Consider the following 17,716-nt stretch of genomic DNA (forward strand, 5'->3'; position numbering starts at 1 on the left):
ATACCGTTCCTTCAACTTTCTTGAAAATATATTTATTTTTTACAGATGTATCCACGTGATAGTTTTCACACGTTTTTGTTACTAGAAGCAGGACACCTTTCAAACAAAAGCAGTGAAGAATCGCTAGTATGCGCCCTATAAACGTCCGACCTCTGCGCAGAGAGGTCGGACGTTTATAGGGCGTACCATTAAGTACTAAGTACCATGTCATTTTTTCTTATTTTTACTATATTTTGCGTTTCGTTGTATAAAAATTACGTTATCGTTGTGTAAAATTTGTAATTTAGAATAAACAAAACAATTTGTTTTTATACCGTTATTTCAACTTTCTTGAAAATTTAAACATTTATTTTTTACAGATGTATCCACGTGATAGTTTTCACACGTTTTTGTTAATAGAAGTAGGACACCTTTCAAACAAAAGCAGTGAAGAATCGCTAGTATGCGCCCTATAAACGTCCGACCTCTGCGCAGAGAGGTGCGCCCACGCAGGGCGCACAGAGCGCTCGCTGCGCCACGGGCGCGTTGTTGTGGGAAGTGATGTCAACTGCCAGAAGGCTCGTCTTAAGCTTGAGGGGAAGAAAACAATCGCAGGTATGACCTTGTTCTAAATTTTGATTAGATTTCTTGCTTTTTATAAAATGCTTCTCCTACTTACATTTTTATTTACTCAATAGGTTAAAATTGTGGTCTTTAAATACTATTCGCATAAATACTATATTTGTTTTTATTTACAAATTTATTACGAAAACCGAGCCAAGTTGCGTATTTAGCTTCAGTACCTTCGGTTTCAGAGAAAAAATGATGCATCTATGTAAGCGGAAATTAGCACAAACTATTAATATGTAGGTGTCGCTACTTTAATAATTTGGGCATTATTTTGTTTGTGTCTGATGTGTTCGGTTTTTGGATGAATTTTCAATTTTCCACAAAACTATGTATGTTTGTAGGTATGATGATGTCCTAGTTGGATAATACATATAACCTATATTATGCTGTAAATTAAACATACAACCTTATTTTATATACAGGGTGTCCATTTATAAACTGACACATTTTAACTGCTTATAAGTCGAGAACGAAAAATGACAACAATGTGCGGTTTTCACAGAACTGTATCAATATTTTTAAAGTTTTTTTGACAGTGTTGCCAAGTCTCAAAATTTACCTGAAATAGGAAGAAAAAAATTGATGATTTTCAAAGGCCGATTTCTCAAAAATTTTAAATGTAACACCCTGTACTTTTTAATTTCACATGAAAGCCTGTTAAATCCCCTTTCCGAAAATGTATAAATTGTCTTAAATTCATAATTTTTTTTTACAGAGCCAATTTTAGTAAATGACACCTTTTTGAAAATTTTCCTAGAATACATATTTGGTGATTAAGGAACATTTTCAGATAATTGCCTATGTATCGCTTTAGCATGACCATAATTAAATAATTTGCGTTATTGTCATGTCTATAAAAAGTATTTATTCTATGTATTAAATTACAACTATTTACAACAATTTTAGCAACAAACAATTGAAGAAATTAATTTTAATTTATAACTAATAAATTAGCTTTTGAATATGACCCCCATTTTGCTCGGAACAGAAACGTAGACGGAGAAATAAGTTGCCGAAGACGTTTTGTAACATTCGCGGTGTAATTTGGTAGAAAACGTTTACTATGTTGTTGCGCAGTTCATCCAAATTTCTTGGAGTTGGATTGTAGCAACGGTCTTTTACATATCCCCATATACAAAAAATCTGGAATGGTTAGATTGGGAGAATAAGGTACCCACTCGATTGGACCTGCTCGCCCTATCCATCTGTTTCCAAAAGTAATATCTAAGGAATCCCTTGCGACCCTGGAGAAGTGTGTTGGTCTTGCTGGAAGTAGACCGTGTTTAAAATTCCATCCTGCTGAAGTTGAGGATAAAAAAATGTTTCCAACATATCGGTGTAATTGTTTCCATTCACTGTTTCTTCTTGAAAAAAAATGGCCCATAAATTTTAGATTTTGATACTGCACACCAAACGTTCAGCTTAGGAGAATCTCTTTCAAATTCGTTATATACTCGAGGATTTTCATCTCCCCAAATTCGGCAGTTATGCTTATTTACTCGACCACTGATGTGAAATGTTGCCTCATCAGATATTATTAAATTGGTATTTGGCTCATTTCTAAAAAGATCTAGTAGTGTTTCGCACATTAAATATCTTTTTTCAAGGGCGCAATTTTCTATTTTTTGGAAAGTTTGAATTTTGTAGGGTTTAAACTTAATTATTTTTAGAATTTTATGTACTTTACTTTTTGGCATATTTGTCGTTTGAGCTATCTTTCTAATAGATATTTGGTTATTGTTTAAGGACAATACTTCTTTTATCAGCAAAATATCATCCAACAGATTATCTTGTGCATTTAGGTTTGTTCCAACTTTTCTTTTAACTGTTTCCTCCTGGGAAAATTGGCGTACCCAATGAAGTATAGTATTGCATGAAGATGGAGCCCTTTCAAAAATCAGCCTAAATCTTCTTCTCGTCTGCGTAACTGATTTACATTCACTAAATAATAACACACAACGTGCCTTTTCCCGGGTGGTAAACATATTTAAACCTTTCAAAATCTTTAAAAAATGCAAAAATACATATAGATATCAAATTATTGGGACTGCCCAATGAATGACGTTAAAAAGATTTGACAGTAGTTGAAGCCCACAAAACAAATTGTGCAACTCACAGCCTCCTTGACAAGCTACAATTGTTATTGTTGTCACTATCACGAGAATATTATTTAATGGTATTTATTGTAGGAAAATTTTCAAAAAGGTGTCATTTACTAAAATTGCCTCTGTAAAAAAAATAATGAATTTAAGACAATTTATGCATTTTCGGAAAGGGGATTTAACGGCCTTTCATGTGAAATTAAAAAGTACAGGGTGTTACATTTAAAATTTTTGAGAAATCGACCTTTGAAAATCATCATTTTTTTTCCTCCTATTTCAGGTAAATTTTGAAACTTGGCAACACTGTCAAAAAAAACTTTAAAAATATTGATGAAGTTGAAAACCGCACATTGTTGTCATTTTCCGTTTTCGACTTATAAGCAGTTAAAATGTGTAAGGTTATATATTGAAACCCTGTATTATACTGTGATTTTTCCTTTTTGTTATACTATGTCGGTGTCTTCGTGAATAATAGATGTGTATTTTTTTAAATGTTGAAAATGCCTATTACTATATTATTATGATTTACATTTTGATTTTACGAATTAATTAACAACATGTTTTAATTAAACTACACAGTAATATACATAATGAAGCATGCAATCTGTGCGTGTACATAAAAGTAATCAAATATTGACTAATACTAAAATCAATCGCGACTTCATTATTTTGTATTACGGATGTAAACAAACATTTATAGGAAGGTCCGATATAATCTGCAATTAAATCTATATACAGGGTTGTAATTTAATACTGGATAAATTAAATAAAAAGCGGGACATTTTTAAAAAATTGTCGGATGGACGTTGATTTTAATTTTGGAACTTAGATCTTCGTAGACTAGGAAGGACTAGCGTTCGTAATGATAAAAAAGTGGATAGCCTGGTTTTATTATCTGAAAAGACGAACCTATTAAGTAGCTCACTTTGGATAATTTTCTTCATAGAGCGATTGTAACAAAATTCATAACGAAGGAAATGTGACACGCCTATAAAATTCAATTACTTCAAAAGCTCCTAAAAGATGATCTAGATCGCAGAAACGAGTTTTGTCACACTACGACCAAAAGAACTGATGATAACTCTAGATTAGTGAAACAGATAAACTTTTTAGACGAGCCAACTTTTTGTTTAGAGAGAGGTACATAAATCAAGGCAAACTTTTTATATACTGAGTACCTAAAAATCCACACTGGTGTATAATAGGTGGAATTATAAATAGGTGTACAAAGATTAATAATAACAAAGCAATGGGATCAAACTTCTTTAAAGGAACTTTGAAAAGATAGCGTTATCATGACTTTTTAGTAGACGACTTGATTCCAGAACTGACGACAATGTATCCAGAAAAAATGACTCCACGATATGCCAAACCATGCATTATGGTTTAACACAGTATGGAGCGTCTCCTCACTATGCTGCAATTGTAAGAAGATTGCCAAAAATATTTTCCCATAACCGATGGATAGGCAGACTTATATCAAAGACAGTGGCCACCTAGATCACCCGACCTTAATCGATTGACCTATTTTCGTTAGGATTATGTCAAAATTAAAGTGCACAAAGATAAGCCACACTCGCTTCATATCCTCAAAGATCACATTCTTAATGTAATTAGGAATATTTCTCCGGGCATAGCTGAAAATGTATAGCAAGATTTTATCGATTGTCTGGGGTACTGCAGAGCTACTAATGGCGGCCACTTCCAGTAACGTACCGAGCTTGGGTAGTATTTGTTCACTCAAAATTACCAGTACATGAAAAGCAGTTAAGTATGCAGGAAGGAGCTGTTAAAATGTGTGTCACTACGATTACGTAAACGGAGTAAATCATGTTTTTACTGTCCGGCACCAAGAGCTTTTTTCGATGCAGAAGTGGTTGGCAGAATTGAAATTGAAAACGCAAATGAGAAAGTCGATTGAGTTTTGCCAGGGCTCAAATAAAAAAAAACAATAATTTAATAAAGCAACTATACAGAAAAATCTCAGAATGTTAAAAATAAAAGCCCTCAGAAAATATATCCAGCTGGAGAAAGAAAATATTGTTTTAAAATCCCTCCTTATTGACCAAGAATATTATTCAAGGTAGTTGTTGAGGAGTATCTGAATAATAGGATGAAAATGTCATTTCTGCAGTCGGTTGCCAGAGCCTTGGATATCAATATTTTAGAGGATCAGATCGATCACTGTTATTGTATTTGGGAGGCCCAAAAGGAAAAAAAAATCGTTCCATTCACGTGAATTTAATTTCAAAAAATAAAAAAGAGTAATTTCTTCAGTGCTAAACAAGTAAAACGAGGTTTGTATGTGGGGAATATAAGTGAGGGCGTACAAGGTATTTATGCGAAAAAGGACGAGTATATCAATAGATACCCTACAAAGTCTAATCGCGCACTATTTAAAACGTGTCGTAAATATAAAAAGAATAAAAATTAACATTTGGGTTAACACACATATCGGTGAGAGATGGGAAATTTTTTATGCGATTATGACACTTGCAATAAGCTTGGAATATATATAGAAAACTAATTGATGGATACTTAAGACAAAGTTTATATTTAAAAATTCACTATCAAAACTGTCAAGGTCTTAATTTTAAGTTATTTAATCTTAGGCTATCAATTTCTTCTTTATAATATTGTTGTCTTGACGGAGACTTGGATCCAGCAATTTGTCTATGACCATGAGTTCATTGATTAAAGATATGTACAGAAAAATTCTAAACCTAATTTGATCTGATAATGCAACGTGAGGTGAAACCTTGATTGCCGTCAAAACAGAAATATCATCTCAGATGTTACCTATTTCTTGCAATAATAGTAACATAGAGAATATCCGGATAAAATTATGTTTTTTGATACTGCAAAAAAATACCTACAAGGGCTAAACAACAAAATGTTTATTTTAGGGAATTTGAATATACTCTTTTACTTTTTTTTATTTTACAAAAATTTCAAGTAGAAAATAGGAATATTTTTAACAATATAAAGAGTTTATAATTAAAAGTGATAAACCTGAGTTGCGACAATATAATAATATTCTTAACGAAAGAAATATGGTTCTTGATCTTGTTTTAAGCAATTTTTCTGTGACCTTAAATAGATATGACTCTCCTTTTATGAGGGATTATCCGGATCAATCCCACTTTGTTTTGAAAAATCGAATTTAACAATACTTCTAAAATACTAACTACTACTATAGTTTACTTGGGAAATATTAATATTTTCAAATTTAATAAATAATAGTTTAAAAAGACTAAAAAAACACGTTTTTATTTCTAATTGAACTAAAAAATGAAAAATTATTTTTAATTACAAAGACTTTTCACAACAGTAGTAGAAAGTCGGAAAATCAATCATAAAATGAAAATCATAATAAAATTTAAGTTATTAATAGAATAATTGAAATCAAAGTAAAAGGCGTGGGTTGCATTTTACTTTATTTTCATAACTCTTCTCTTATATATATGTAGTTGCCTATAGAATAATTGTTATATTTAATATATCGAGCACCCCATGCTTTTTACTCTGATTTGAATTATTCTGTTAATAATTTAAATTTTATTATTATTTTTATTTCAGGTAATTACTTATGATTGAGTATCCGACCTTCTACTACTGTAATAAAAACTCTTTGTAATTGAAAATTATTTTCTACGTTTTAGTTCGATTAGCAATGAAAGCGTGTTTTTTTAAACTATTAATTATTTAATTCATATTCGTTTATTATACTTAAATCAATAAAACTTTATGAATTAAAATATTTTGATTACGATAAGTTCCTTATTTATTTGCCAAATTTTGTTCGTAAAATAGTTTCAAAATTTATGTTCTGATTATTTTGTTGTAATTAATAAGAAGCCGTTGTAAATCATGGTTATCATATTACATGTTACTTGAATATTAGTTATCAGAGCTTATGAGACTTATTAGTACCTACGCATGTGTAACGAATAAACAAGGTGAAAATGTAACTACATTAAAGATATTTTGGTCTCCGTTGTGCAGAACCACGTGCCCAAGCAAGTTCGAAAGAGTAAGTTGTAGACTCCAGAAATCAATAAAAGTAACTATGAGAGTGCGGGCATGCGCAGATCGCGCGCTTGCTCTATTTCTCCTACTCTTCTACAGAGGATCTAAAAAAAAGAATTTATTAATCCTCGCAGTCTTAATAAGGATTATGGCAAACTGTTATAAAATTATTGCATTGCCATTGGTTCTTGATACGTGTGCAAAGCTTCAAGTTGATCAGACTTTTAGAAACCAGTGAAACTTAAGCTCAAACATTGTGTTGCATAGATACAACCCGAGCTAATAATAAAAGCGTGTTAAAAAAGAAATAAATATTAATAAAAATTATTAGAAGAATTTAAAAAATGTAATAGTTTTACAGACATAGCCAATTTTATTTATGTTAGAAGTAAAGTTAAGAGTAAGAAAAGAACATAGCAAGCAACCCTAGTAATTTCTGGAGGTACACAGAAGTCAGGTATTAATTTATCTAATACACCAATGTTATTTAAAGATCAGGAAATAATTAAGAGTAGGGATGTTGCTGATGCTTTGGTTGGCATTTTTCTGCTTTTCTGCTATAGTTCACTCAAATTCCTTTGACTACACCCTGGATTCTGCTCTAACAGTCCCTCTGACAAATGCAACTCCGTTTATGAAAAACACTACTACGAAATATATTAAAATCTCATTGAAAAAATTGAAACCTAGAAATTCTATCGATAATATTTAACTTAGTTAAACAATTAAACAGTTAGAAATTTGGCTACATTTTTGCAAAAACTGAATATCTGAGTTCAGTGTTTGACTCTAGCGTAGATGTTATGCATACCGATGTTTATAAAGCGTTCGGTAGAGTCTACCATGATATTTTGTTAAGATTATTATTAAATTTTCTGCAGTTGCAAGCTTCATTTTTAAAAGCAAGAATTAAAATGTAGAGTATATATCTTGGAGTTGTGTCGCTTTATCAGGGGTACCTCAAGGGTCTATCTTAGGGCCATTACTTTTTTATGTTTTACAAATAATCTTCCATTATGTCTAAAATATTGTGATGATGAAATATTTACCGATGATTTCAAATTTTACAGAATAAGTAATAGTACGAAATACTGCGACCTTTTTCAGCTGGATGGAGTAATAGTTTGGTCAAAGCAAAACAAATGTATTATCTTCAAATGTTGATGTGTGTTGCCGTAAAATGTACAAAAGAAAAATGCCCATTAATTACAGACAGTTTTTAATAATAAGTTCAATTTTGATGCTCATATTAACACAGTTGTCAATAAGGCATTTAAGGTTTTATATTTGTAATTCGCAATGCCTATAACTTTGATAACTTCTAAATCTATTGATAAAATTATATTTGAAAAAACTTATTTTCAGAAGGACTATGACCTGCTTGCTGTTTACACATTAAATTATTCATAATCACATTATAATCACTTCATAGATTGTTAATTTTTCTTCGAAAACGGTGAGCATTCATAAGAATAGAGGTCCAGGTATTTTTTATATTAAAAAAATAAATACAAATTTAGGTAAAAAGTCGCCAATTTTTCTAGTGTTGCAAATCTACTATTTGATATTGACATATTTATGAGTTATTTAGGTTTAAGTTTTAAAAAACGTATTTAATGTAGAATAGATTTATATATGAATATTTAGGTTTTTTTTTGGTGGTCATAAGTCACTTCATGAGTTATGTAGGGCGAAGGGCCTTTAGCTGTAATCTGTAGCGTTTAATTACTATATTTATTAGATATTAGAAACCAATTGTAATTAAATAAATATATTTAAATATAATTAAATAAAATAAATAAATAAATTTTGCTCTATGGCATATTTTTTAAATTGGTGGGGATATATTATAATAGGATTTACATATCTTTGAGATGTATACATTAGACTCTGTTCATCAACGCTCACTCATCAACAAGATGCACTGTAAGCTAAATTAATTTATTATTTATTACATTGATATATACAATACAATATTATAAACTCTACTAAAGGAACATAAACTGATTTCAGTGCCATTAATTGCATTCATTATCGTAGTTCCTTAAATTCATTTATGAGTTTTCTTAACTTATTTGATGTTGACTCTACCGGTTTAAGTTAGCATTAACTTCTACTCCAAGACACTTGCCTTAAGTTAATATACAATATATAAACTTGTGTAGCGCAAATGCGTTTAATAATATAATTAGTAGCGAAAAAGTTTACAAAAACTAATTTATTTATATTTAAAGTAAGATAATGTTTCATACCACGACTTTATTTTTTTAGGAGCAACTTCTGCTTTAAATGCATTGTCCATCTAGGTAATACGGAAAAGAAGAAGCGCCTTATCGTCCATAAATCACATTTTATTACCCCTATTTTGTTTTAAAACTTCAAACATATTATTTATATACACCGAAAACGTATCAGGCCTTCTCTGCGGTCTACATTTTCGTTCATAATTTTACCAGTAATTCAACTACGATTTATTTTAACATGTTATAATCTATCTCCTATATACGATTCTAGTAAATGATATAATATACCTCTTACATCAATGTATTCCATCGTCCTAAGTATAATTTGATACGTAACATTGTTGAGTCAAGTGAAAGCACCTAATAATATCAGATCATAACCAAATTATTACATTACCGCATACTTAGCAATAGGCGAAATGAGTTATAGCTATATAGTGAGAAAATCATATAATCGTTGATTGAAAAGGGAATCTCGCCTCTTCAATCAACGATATAATCATATTCCACTTGATCTGAAAAGTAACTAAATTTATGTAAAAGAAAACTTATAGCTTTATTGTTCTCAAGTGTTTCTTTTATTTAGTTCGTATGTCTTGCGTTTTAAGGTTGCTCTTATATTTTTTACATTTCTATTTGATAAATTTTGGTATTACTCTGTTCTTTTTAAAAATTTTCTTTTAAGCATTCTTAATGGATTTTATTTTTCTTAGTGTTTTTATTGCTTGCACATTTTACTTACTTGTAAATCTATTAAATGAACGAAAGGTGTAAGTTTGTGCAAAAGTGCGCAGCATCTTGATGATATATAATTAGATATTGTGCCCACTGTTGGTAAATTTATCCTACTTGGTGATGTTAATATGTTTAAGTCCCTGAACACAATGCTTTCATTCTCATAACCCCTCACAAGTAATTGAGAAACCAACTTGGGTCACGCAGAGGTGTCAGACACTAATTGATCCTATTTTTCTAAATTTTTAAGATAAATGTATTATATGATATCGAGTTTTTAGATCACAAACTAGTTTTTTGTCATTTAAGTATAAAAGTCAAAAAATTCTGCATGATTTAGGTCAATTATAAAGTGTCATTTCTATCACAAAGTATTATCAAGTTCTTTGGTGTGTATTTACCGATTTACACTATACGATTTAGTAAATCAAAAGCTCCTTGGTTACCAGATGTTATTAGGATTTTGATGAAAAAGTGGGACCTGGCGATTGTGTAATTTAAAAAAAGTAAAAATTAGGCTGACAAACGACAATAAGGTATAATAAGTTACGTAATTTTGTACTACTAAGTATTAGGAGAGAGAAAAAGCTTACACAAATAGATGTTTTCTCTTAGTTGTAAAAAAGGCTGGAAGACTCTTAGTGACTTAGGGCTGAATAGCAAAGCTAAAGTAGATTTGGCTCCATCAAGTGATCTAAATTTTTTTTTGTCTCAAATGGTTAATAGGAAGAATTCAGAATGTCAGAACACAGCTTTGATGTATCAAAATTAAAATAAATTTAAAAATGATAGTATTCGCTTTCAGTTAGTTACATTATATGGCGTAAGCTCTATTCTTAATTTCATAAAATAAAACGGAGAAATGATAACATAACACTGCGGATGTTCAATTATTGTTTCCAACCACTTTTTCTACAGGTACTTATGTCACATAACAAATTTTTGTTAGGACAAAGGTTGTTTTCCTAAACAGTGGAAAGAATCTATTATATGCCCACTCTCAAAACCTTCAAAGCGAGAAACATTTACGGATTCCATATTATATCTAATTTCCAGGCAGGATTTCGAGTACATCACAGTATTACCACTGAAGTTTTAAACAAAACTGATGAAATAGGTAGAGCTAATGCTAATCAAAAGTAAACGTCCCTTATATTACTTGATTTTTCAAAAGCATTTGATACGGTTAGTCACGATGTGTTAGTTGAACTATATGGAGTTTAATGAAAACCTTTTTGTTCATTTTTTAAAAGATTATTTATGTGATCGAGAACAAAAAGTTATGAAGTATTCATGGTATGTATTCATACTCGTTTCCGGTCACTACATTCCGCAGGGATCAGTACTGGGTCCGTTGTTATTTTTAATTTATAACTTTGATTTATTTTTAGATCTGTGATGAACTATGATCTTAGAATCTGTCAGGTACAGGCTTTCCCTGATGATTTACAATTGTATTTTAGCTTTGAATTTAATCAACCCCTGGAGGCCAACAGTTTAATTACCAGGATCTTATTAAAATGTACAGCTTTTCAAAATCTCACAATTTAAATCTTAATGCAAAAAATCGTATTATATGCTGTTTTAAACCTCGCGGCAATTTTGAACCTCGAATTTTGCAAGAAAATATTCCATATACTACATCAGTACGAAACCTAGATTTGATCCTTGTTCCTGTAAGTTGAAAACGTTATATGCTAATAACAAACTTGCTTTAAGTTTGTGAATGAAACTTAGACCCAAGTTTTTGAAAACCTTATCAAAGCCTCTCGTCAAGATAGGATTGTATGGTATTGCAACAAAAGTTTGCTTATTTTCATCTTTATGAAATGTGGTAGACTTTTTAAGATTAACTTTAAGCCTATGTCTTCTAATCAGCTTATCAATAATTTTATTGTCATAACCATTGACCCTAGCAATTGTTTTAATTGTTGCTTTTTCTTTATTAAATCTGCTATTACTTAGAGGAAATGAGACTAAACGATGTACCAAGAAATGCATGCTAGCCATTTTTTTACTAGTTATGTATCTAAAATTATTTGTTTCTTTTTTATTAATATCAAATTTCTTAAATATCGACTAATTGATCAAATATCAACTTATTACAATTATTATTTTTAATGAGTAAGAATGGAAGATGGTTATTTGTTTCTTGTTCGAAGGTACATTTAATAGATGGAAAACAGTTATTGGGTTGTCCTACAAAATTATCAATATTGCATTTGCTTTTGTCGAACACCGCAAAGGGATCATCAAAATATCTTAACCAAATTCGTGGAAAGTATTGGAATGTATGATCTATATGTACACACATATATATTTTTTATATAACCATTTGTTAATTAATTTTGTATTGTGATTCAGGTTTAACTAAATAAATAAAATAATGTCTGTCTCTTTGTACGGTTTCAGGTATTTTTCTTCTAATGACTCCCGTTGAGTGACGTAAACTTTAAACATTATCATTTTAATTATTTCACAAAACTGAATTTGTATAAAATGTATAAAACTCCCGCACCAGCTGTATTTTGTAAGGATGGAGTTGATGATTCTTTCGTATTTTCTAAATGTTACTTTTAGTTACTTCTATACTTGTCTCATTTTAATTGAATAATATGAAGTTAAGATAAAAGAAGGTAGGTGCAATTCTTGAGGATGAGGATGATAGTTGACTTAATTTCGAACATTTCACACTAAACATGAGTCAAATCCTTCGAAAATCCGGTCGAAATCCGTTTTTGAATTAAACTTTTGCATTTTTCTAGTAAATACTTAAATTTCACTCAACCACACTTAATCATCGGTAATACAGTGCAAGTTATAACTGATTTCTAATTTTCAAAGCTTATTTCGTTTTGTATAATATTTATTTAATCATATACCGTAAAGGTTAAATATCTTGTTAACAGAGAAAAGAAATAGAGACATTGAAATAAAAATTGAAAAATAATTGTAGAGTTAAAATAAAATACTTAATTTAATGCTTATATAAAATAAAATTAAATTGTTTTCATCATTCAAACCATTTTAAAAATACAGATAGGAAAGTACGATCTACGTTAGATCGTACTAAGTAGTACTTATATATACAAGCTCCTTGGCCTCCTTGCTTCTTTGCAACCCTCCGGAAAACAGTCGTCCAAATAATTCCTGACAGTCAAGGTCCAATGCGCTGAATAACAATCTTGTTGGAAGTTTTTTGGCCTTTCTCGTTCCAAGAGTCCAGCTTTCGCTAGATGATCGGAGACATTATTTTGCAGAAACTGCAAATAATTAGTTCTATCTAAAAGCTTTGGTCGATATTCTGGCCTAATACGAGTTCTTCCCATTTTTACGTTGACAGCAAATCTACTATAAAATAAATTTTATTTTTTCCAGTGATAATATCCTCTCATTTTATAATTTCTTTTTAAGATTTTTTTTAAAATTTAGTTTTTAGTTAATAGCATTTTTCCGGTGTTCTTTTTTAATTTTTTTTAGGATTTCAGTGGCAGTTTGTGCAACCTGTTTGGTTTGATATTTATTGGAGTTTATTCTTTCTATATCATGTTTTTAAGCTCCTTATATTATTTTTTTTATATAATTGTTGAATTTAATTTTTATTCAAGTTTTTTTTATGAATCTATTTTGTAGAATTTCTTAGCGGTTTAAGGATGTAGCATAATTGCTATTCCAAGCTAGATCTCCATACTGAATTCTGAAATTTGAAACTCCATACTTACCAGTTTTAAAATGTATTATGTTAATATATGTTTCAATGCCACAAATTCGAAAAACTTGGAATGGTTTTTAAGTACTTCAATTTTCACAATTAAATCACGAGCATACAAGATATAATTTTGTCACTCGCATATCTAGCCTTATCGATTTAATAATTATAAATCAAAATATGCATTGTACAAAATTAGAAACATTGGCTGTACCTCAGAGTATTACAGACCAGAACTTGATTTTCACAAAACTTAATATTCCCAAACTAATAATAAATAAAAGAACTATCAATAATAGAAACAACAGAAATATACATTTATTAGTGATAGTCGGATGCTCCTTGGGGGTAGTTTTTATATAGTATTTATATGTTCTAATACTTTGCAAAAACTACGGATCTTCGATATCCATGTTTAACAAAAAGTAGCAAAACTGAATTCTTGCCAGATCTTTTTCTTATAAGGCCATGGTCTTCAGCTACTTTTTTGATGCTTGTCGTAGGATCCGCGGTTAAAATTTTCAGTATTTGATCTTCAACATCTACATCATGACCATGGTTGATACCATGTGCCGGGTTGTCGCCAATGCCAACTTAAATAAGCCGACGAAAGGTGTTTTAAAACACCCTGAAGTTTAGTAAGCTATGATCTGGATAACGCTCCTTAGCTAAACTTTAGTTTATATGATAACTTAAAATAAAGAGCAGGAGCTCGGCGTATTTTTAAAATGGTTTAAACGATGAAAGCAATTCTATTTAATTTTATTCAAGCATCAAACAAATTAATATTTTATTTTAACTCTCCAGTTCCTGTTTCTATATCTCTATTTTTTCTCTCACTTAACACAGATACATAAAATTTATAATATTTCATTAAACATCAGATAAAACGAAATAATCTTTTAAACTTAGACATCAATTGTAGCTTGCGCTAATTAATCGATTATTGCAATAAAAGAATTAAAAAAGATTTCGACTTATACAGGGTAGTCCAGTTTAAACGTCATAAATTTCAACACGTGATAGAGAATTCAAAAAGAAATAGACTTTTATTAAAAAAAATTTCTTAGAAATGTTTAATAACAAAGATACAAGGTGTTAAAGTTAAGAATAATTAATTGTTTATTTATCATAACTTTCGAACTACTAGCTCAATTTTAATTAAATTTTGTATGCAGGTTGTTGTAGTAAATTATCAATTACTGATGAAGTCAAAAAAATTGGCAGTGGCGTAACATACGCAGCGACTTTTTGTCTGAAATTTGCGAGATGATAAAATTTTTTTTTTCGAATTTTTTCAATAAATCGGAAAACATTTAATATCTCTGAAACAGTTGAAAACTGGTATAGGACATTGTATATGAAATATGAGATTATTCTGAAGAATCAAAAAATTGAGTAACATACAGAGTATTGCATTTAAACTAAGAAAGTTGATATTGAGCACTTCTATATAACACACTCTATATATTTTTTATTAAAAAAAAGTCAAATAAAAATAGCTATAGATATATCTGAGGGTTTTTTCGAGAATATCCCGATTTATTTGTTCTGGAATTTATTCCATTTGGCTGATACACACTGTATAGCTGCAGATAAACCAAAGCTTCTAAGTTTATTAAACTTTCTGGAGAACATCACGGATAAAGCTTATATATTAACTTTAATAATACTAAAGTAATAGTTACTGAGGGTTTAGGAAACCAATCCGGGAGAAATTCGGGTCAAGCGGCTTAGTTACCCCTTCGTGGTATGCTTCTTATTGAAATTGAAAATTACTCTATGACTCATGATACAAATTTATTAAGTAATCTCAAAATTAGTATTACAGAACCATTAAAATTTTGTTATGTATTAAAAGGCTCTAAGTTATACATATTATGTCTCGTAGCCATAACTTTTTTTAAAACGATATATTTGTTTTAGTAAAACTTTTATATAATGCACTCAACTTTGCTCCCAAGGCACTAAACAGGGACGCCCAGAGATAGTAATGATAATTATGGGGTCGCCCAAAAGCTTTTACCAAAAACAATCTACATTACATTGCTATATCAAAGACCAGAAAATTTTTTTTTAACTTTTTAGTACATTTTAAATAAAAGCTTTTTTTATGTTTTTTTTACTTTTAATTTTTTTAAGTAAAAAAAAAGGTATATTTTGTTTCCCATGGAGATATATCTCAAAGACCAAAAAAAAAATAACATTTTAGTACATTTTAAATAAGTTTTTTTTTTTAATATTTGTTTACTTTTCATTTATTTTTTACTTTTTAGTTTTAGCGCCATGTTAAGAACGCCATTTTTAGTGTTGTGTCACTAAATTCGTAATCTCTGGCCCCAAAAACTGAGTTTCATCAAAATCGGTTGGTAAATAAAAAAAATTGTCTGCCATTTTCAATTTCTTTGTTATGATAGCACTAAAATGCATTGTCGCCGGAAATACGTGTGTGCTCCAAATTTCACGTTAATCGGACATCTAGAAGTGACTGAAATTTGAGTTGCGAGATATGTAGCGAACAAACATAGATACATACATTGCAATTTAAATAAAAGCTTAAAAAAACAACTCTTAGATTAAAACTATGCAATAGAATTACAACATAACTTAATGGCTTTATTTTCACCTTGTGAAAGTACAATTTTTCGATCAAAAAAGACTACGCTAGTAAGACAACCGACTAAGCCACTGGTAAAATTTTCTAGCAACGAACAGGATTTAGTTTTAAAGTGAGATGGGAACAACGCATGTTAATGACGCTCCTGGCCCATTCTACTTTAAATCGGATTCTACCCCAACTAAATAAAATAATAAATATCTAAATATATTACTGGTCAACTCAGTTCTGTTTTAGTTAATTTAGTATTATTGTCTTAAACTAATTCAACTAGCTGAATCAATGTCAATATGGGAAGCATACATGTTAAGGGATTCACATAATTATACACTTGTGGAATTCACAAGTTCTAAATGGGAAAACTTTAATAAAGGTTTGTTGATGAATAAGCCAGACAAAAATACTTTTGATAACGAGTGTTTACTCTGTTTAAAACAACAGATAACTGAAAATCTTAGGATAAATTATTTTGTTTTTCAGTATTTTAAAAATGGTGCACAAAAATATTTTATGTCTTCGTTAACTCAAAGAAAGTCTATCAAAAATTCCTAACAAATGATTATTCTCACAGATTATTATTCAGAAACCTCCTTTGAACCCCTTCAACCATTGATATCCAGGCACTGTGCTAGGGACAAAATAATAGCCCCATATTCCAAGATTGGCAAAACCAAATTGTCAAAAAGATGAACGCTCACTTCAACACTTAGTTTCTTGATGGTTCTGGTAATAAATCCAGAGATTTATGCGCATTTTCTACTTTGGATAAAATGTATTCAGCAAATGGGGTCAAAAATTTCTTCAAGATTGCAACATCGCGAAATTTACCTTGAAACGCTTGATAATCATTCTCTGGTTGAATCACAAGAAAACATTTAAAATCGTCGGAAAATAATAATCCCTTTGCATTTGCAATATTGCAAATTGATAAAACCATTGATAGCAGCCAAAAACAAAAGTGATCCAGTATGAACATTATGGAATCCTTGAGGTACTTTTAAAGACATATGACTTGAAACCTTTAATTTTGACACAACATGGAACCTACAACTGAGATATGACCGAATTAGAGAAGTAATACAATAAAAAATATATAAGTTCTGAGAATAATATTAAAAAGATATGCTAATGGCCTCAATAAATGATCATGACCATCTAGACTAATATCCATGTTCCCTTTAACTTTGTTAATGGCTTTTAAAATTTCTTCCTATCCAAGCACAACAAAATGATATAAGTTTAAATAGAAAATTTAAATTTAATTTTCATCATTAATATACACGGAATTAAAAAAATTCTCTTGAGAGTCTAAACAAAATCTGTCCTAAAATATCATTTCGTTAATAATATTTGCCGCATCTCTTTAAAATTTCATAAAGACCCAAAATATTTTGCGATTTCTTCGTAACCCAGATTTCAAGTCTCTCAAGTAGTTGGTGTAGGCAGCTTTGATTTTAGTTTTAATAGAGCTAAGTCAATCAAAAATAATTTATTAAACGTTAACTGGATATCCAGAAAAACGAACTGGATTTGTTTAATTAAAGATTATATTCAGATTATTTAGGTTTATACTTAAGCTTAATAAGTTTGATAATCTCAATGGTAAATTATATTGGGTATTTTTTATTTTTTTTACGTGGCTTAAGTACTGATTTATCAAAAATTCCATTAA

At 29.9% G+C, this 17,716-nt stretch overlaps 1 protein-coding gene across 2 annotated transcripts in view; it reads left to right on the forward strand.

Moving 5' to 3' along the window:
- The window catches only part of LOC126740302 (cyclic nucleotide-gated cation channel alpha-3), a 438,418-nt gene that overhangs the window by 46,677 nt on the left and 374,025 nt on the right, over positions 1 to 17,716 (forward strand). For both annotated transcript variants that reach the window (XM_050446263.1, XM_050446264.1), the window contains exon 2: positions 360 to 594. The gene's annotated coding sequence lies outside the window, so the exon portion shown is untranslated. The remainder of the gene's footprint in view (positions 1 to 359; positions 595 to 17,716) is intronic.

This window comes from Anthonomus grandis, chromosome 9 (genome assembly GCF_022605725.1).
Source record: "Anthonomus grandis grandis chromosome 9, icAntGran1.3, whole genome shotgun sequence".
Taxonomy (NCBI): Eukaryota; Metazoa; Arthropoda; class Insecta; order Coleoptera; family Curculionidae; genus Anthonomus; species Anthonomus grandis.